Source organism: Carassius carassius, chromosome 23 (assembly GCF_963082965.1).
Source record: "Carassius carassius chromosome 23, fCarCar2.1, whole genome shotgun sequence".
Taxonomy (NCBI): Eukaryota; Metazoa; Chordata; class Actinopteri; order Cypriniformes; family Cyprinidae; genus Carassius; species Carassius carassius.
In genome coordinates this window covers 28,142,920-28,148,591 of record NC_081777.1, presented here as the reverse complement: position 1 = coordinate 28,148,591, position 5,672 = coordinate 28,142,920, and positions in this window count along the sequence as shown.

Here is a 5,672-nt window from a genome sequence, read left to right as displayed (position 1 = left end):
GTCCAACAATAAAACCACCCCAATCATGTGTCAGTCTGACGGAGGCGAGATAATTAGCATGTGTTTGGTATGCAGCCATGTTGCTGCCGGCCAGCTTGTCACTCTGGGTGTTTAATGTGCACCTTTCAGAGGGTCTCCCCTGTCAGCTTTAAATATCATGTGTTTGATGTGTCATTGGTTGCTACAAGACTCATTTCAAGCCGTCCTGTATGGTTAAAATTAATCTTGACTGGCACAAAATGAGTGACTATAATTGCACTTCCATCAAATGAAACGCCAAATGAAATTAGACATATTGCTGTATAAACTGTGGACCAAGATTTAGTTATTGCACCTTCATTTTATAGTCTTCTCCTCCTGTCGCCACCCCAGATACTGCAGTGGTTGATTAAGAGGAGAGGCATGGTTACAGAGAACTACTAGAGTGTGATGAGGTGCACCTGAAGTTAATAGTACTTTGTCAAAGCTGTTATAAAATGGGGTACTCAGACTTGCTAATGTCATTTTTCCCAATCATGAAAAGGCCAAGTGCCCAAGATGCATTTAGGACAGATAGCAATCTGATCATTTAAACCACTGCCAGCATCATCATAGAAATTGAATATTTTTGAACTGGATTAATGGCTGAGAATTTATTTCGGTTTTACAGACATATAGAAAGTCCTCGGCATTGGAGTCGCATTTAATTTTTCCATGAATGAAAATGAGGCTGTGGGACAGACATACAGTTTGTTCAATGGATTGTAATGTTGATGTTTTTTTGTTTTTTGTTTTTTCGTATTGTTTTGCTTTAGATATTTGAGCTGATGCAATAGTGAACACACATCTTTACAAAACAATTCCTGGTACCACAAAACTCCAGAAAAATGTTCTGTGAAATGTAGACATGATCCATTAAACAGACTGTGGAGATCTCTATTATAGCCTTATTTATATTCAGAAAAAAAAATCTAATAAAAAAACAAAAAACAAAAAAAAAAAATATGGCATATATAATACATACAAGGGATAAACACATAAAAATAATAAAAACTATCGTTTTTTGTTTGTTTGTTTTTGAATCAAGTCTCTTATGCATACCAAGCCTTTATTTATGTGATCAAAAATACAATTAAAATGGTAAAATTGTGAAATACTATTACAATTTAAAACAGCCGTTTCCTATTTTAATATACTGTGAAGTGTAATTTATTCTTGCGATGACAAAGTTCATTTTCAGCATCATTGCTCAAGTCTTGAGTGTCACATGAACCTTCAGAAATCGCTCTGAAATGCTGATTTCTGCTCAAAAAACATTTCTTATTATAAATGTAGAAAACAGTTGTGCTGCTCAATATTTTTTTGTGGAAATCGAGGGACTTCTCTTTTTTGCTTAAATAAAAAGGAACAAAATTTATTTCAAATAGTAATCAGCATGATAACGGTCATAACTGTCACTTTTGATCAATTTAATGCATTCTTACTGGAAAAAAGCATTATTTTTCTTAGAAATAACAATACACTTATAATATTACAGCCCGATTATATCTCTCTCTCTCCATAGTGCCTTTCACGCTCTCAAGCACTTGTTCTCTCCACATGCCTCAGCCATTCCAAAGAGCAGCTAACAGCCAGACACAGCCGAAAGGAGGCACTCAATACACCCTGAATTATTCAACAGCTTTATCTGCTGTCCCACAACTGACTCAGAGAGAGAGAGAGAGGTTAAGATTAAGATCCCTCCTCCCTCTCTCTCTCATCAAATTTCTGTCTCCCTCACGTCATTGTTCAATTATTCATTAATAGTTAGTTGAGAAGAATCCAAGTCTTTTTATAAATGGCGACTGGTGATCAATAGATTTCTATGTCACAACATACACACACTGTATTTGTTTGTTGTATATTGCTTTGGCCGGTTTTCAATGCATTTGGCATTGTCGATTGACTGAGAGTTATAAAGGTGGACCAGACTCTTCAGTGTGACTGAAGCCCTGCAGATATTCACCTGTCTCTCTGTACTGTTTCTCTCTCTCTCTCTCTCTGTAAGACTCTGCCACACACATCCTGAATATAAAATTCTTATTTAAAGGCAAACTCAGGACCTTCACATACTTCAGTGTACACTGCATACAGATAAGGTGTATGAGTGTATCTTAATCTATCGCTCTCATTAAATACGGATTTCATTAGTCCTTTAATGCAGGTAAAATCTATACAAAAAAAGTCATTTAATCTATTCTATTGCCTGTTTCACTTCCAGTACACACTACATCTAGGAAGATTACAGGAATGCAACTTAAAGAGACAGCACCCAAGAAATGAAAATTCTGTTATCATGTACAGGACCTTATGTCATTCTAACCTGCTATTTCTTCAGTGGAACACAAAATTATATAGAAAGAAAGCTTAAACCGTTTTCCCCCGTTTTAAAGTTAATGAAAAATTAGTTAAAAGACATCAAAAAGTAAACCCTAATACAAATGCATTATATTCAAAATCTTCTTAAAAGTATACAATGCGATGAACAGACAAAATGTAAACAATAATTAATTGACCAATTATTAGGATTATGTAATCCTAAAGATGTTTTGCTGATTTTATCATTCACCAGGCAAAAACTTGAAGTCAGATCACTTTGAGAAGCAATAGTTGATATTAAAACAAATTCTTAAGCTGAAGTATGCAATAAAAATAAGCAATAAAGTAATAGCAAACATTACAAAATAGACTACAACTGTTAAAATTATTGTTCTCTCTCCTTTGGCTTATCCTAAAATAAAATAAAATAAATATTTACTTTATCAGATATAAAAATAAAAAGATTTTTTTTATATATATATATATAAATACAATAAGTTTAATCATCATTCTTCAAGCTTATTACTTTTAAAGAAATCATGACTATAAAATGGGAATGAGGGTGTCCAGAGAAATTAATTGATGCTAGAGTTGCATTTTTCTTGAAATGGGCTCCCGCTATCAACATCATAAAGATTGTAATTTGTGCATAATAAACATATATCACTGTCTTAGTTTAGGTTACACAACAGATTTGCGTCTCTGAGTGCTTCTGCTTTAGCTCCACTAATAGACATACAATTACAGAATATGCCATCTATAACTGCGCTCAGCTCTGAGAGAATAAACAACATATCTAAGACAGACACAAAACTAGAAGACAAATGAAGCTCAGAGAACTGAAATAAAGCATTAAAACTCAAGAAGAGATCCCTTAAGTTGCTAATGAGCATCCAGAGTCAGTCTCAGAGAGCACAGCTCGCCCACAGATCGTCTAATGCACGGTACACACGATAATGCTGATGGGGATTTAAAACTGAGAGCTTTATGCTGATTGGCTGGGTCTGAATACTACATATTTTCAAAACTGAATAGTAGGTGGTTGCCTGAGTGACTAGTCAAAATCAGTTAGAATCCCAGTACAATTTTAGGCTGGTTTCTAGTTCATCTCTGTCTGATTTGATGAGTTTATATAGGGCACATTAAGAAGCAGCTAAATGGAGCACAAAAAAAGGAACAGAGGTCTCGACAAAAGATTTCCAAAAACGTTTTTAGCTTTTAAAATACATTTTAATGCTGTTTTTACACCATTTTAAATGGTATTGAAATGTATTTTAAAAGCTAAAAATATTCATTGGTAAATGACAATCTCCTGTGGCTTTATAGGTTTTATTTTTCTTTTCTTTTTTTTTTTGGCAGATTTGAGCAAAAACACAATATCGTGGATAGGACAATATTTGACTGATATACAACTATTTGAAAATCTGGAATCTAAGGGTACAAAAAAAACTAAAGAAGTCCATAGCATTTCATATTACTAATCAAAAATTCAGTATTGATATATGTACAGTAGGAAATTTACAAAATATCTCCTTTGAACATGATCTTTACTTAATATCCCAATTAGTTTTGGCATAAAAGAAAATACACACACACATATATATATACACACATAATAACTTGATAAACACACAATAACTTGCATTAACTATCATGCTTTTTATTTACAGGATGCATAACAGTCTATTATTGTGGTATCATCAATTTCAAGTTTACCTGCTCCTAAGTGTCAAATTAAAAATGAAGAAAAAAAAATGAAACCAAACTGTGGTAGGTCGTTTTACATGCAAGTCAGATTCTTAAGTGGGCACTTCTTGGCCACACTGAAGCGGCAAAGTGCACCAGATGTTATGCTGATAGTCAAAGCTTGGCTCTGCGAGACTAATGAGCATCTGTCTCCAGGATACTCTCAAAAGCATGTTTAAATCGTGCACATTCAATGCAAATGGCTGCTGAAGTGCCAGACACGGACTCATTACAGAAAATTACCATCAGCTGATCTTTGATCTTTACAAAATCTTCACTTCCTGCATTGGTGAAATGTGAAGATTTTCTTTGCAATGGCGTATTTTACTTCTTTAAGCAAATCTAAAGGGTCAGGTTTGCTCTACTCACAATTACTTAACAAACTCGTTAACACAGAATCCGAGATCAAACGACGACCTGGAAGGATAGAAGTCAAGTGGCCGAAGTTTGGCTAAGTGAAATGAGATAGCATCCTTTCCCTCAGGTGTCCAAGCTGACTCTACACCGCGGCCAGGATTTAAAGCCCCAAGGATCAATGACGCGTGCCAAATATATCGGTGGCGATGCGGGCGTGATGTAAGGGCCTGCTCTTCCTCTCCCCCCTCCAGCAGGAACGCAGCCAGACTAAGTTAAAGTCATCTAACAAAGCCGCTGGTCACTGGGGCAAAGATAATTGTCTTTTCGAGACATGATAAATAAACAACAAAACAAAAAAACAGCCTGTGATGGAAGCAAAAAGGTGTGCAAAGGAGAGTGAGAGAGAGAATATTTCAACGATGGCCAAAAGGGAGACATTTTAGAGCATCTCACAGTCTCTCATTCTCTCTCCACCTGCCTCTCATTACTCTAATACCACACACACTCGTGCCAAACTGAATGTAGGTCATCTCTGGACAGGCAGGTGAAAATGAATGGTAAATCAAAACAATTTATCAATGTGCAGATCCCTGTGCACTACAGCAGAAAAGAACACACCCCTCACATTTAATGCATAAACGCACCATACACACAAGCATATAGAAGTACATTTCTATATGTACTGAAAATGTGATAAGTGCTTGCCTGTGCAGAACTTTGAAAAATAAAATGTTTTATTATTTAATTTATTTCAAATAAATGATGTTCTTCTTAGCATTCTATTGATTAAAGAATGAGACCGTGATAATAATTAATGTTTCTTGAGCAGCACATCAGTATAGAATGATTTCTGAAGGATCATGTGGCAATCAAGACTGGACTAATGGTGCTGAAAATTCAGTTTGGCATCACATGAATAAATTACATTTTTAAATATATTCAAATAGAAAACAGTATATATATATATAGGAACTCCAATGGTGCACAATCCTGTAGTTAAGGTCATCACAGTGTTTTAGCACATTGCAATGTGGTTTCTAGATGATAATGACAATGACATTCTGGTCACTAGTTATGTCTCAGGTTCTGAGAAATCTAAGAAATCTGAATACTGAAAAGCAACAGTACATCTCTCTTGAACAAGGTTGATAATCAAAGGAGATTTATTATTGGATTAAGTTTTAATTGAACCATTTAGTGCATTGGTTCTCAACCTTTTCCTCTCGAAAGCA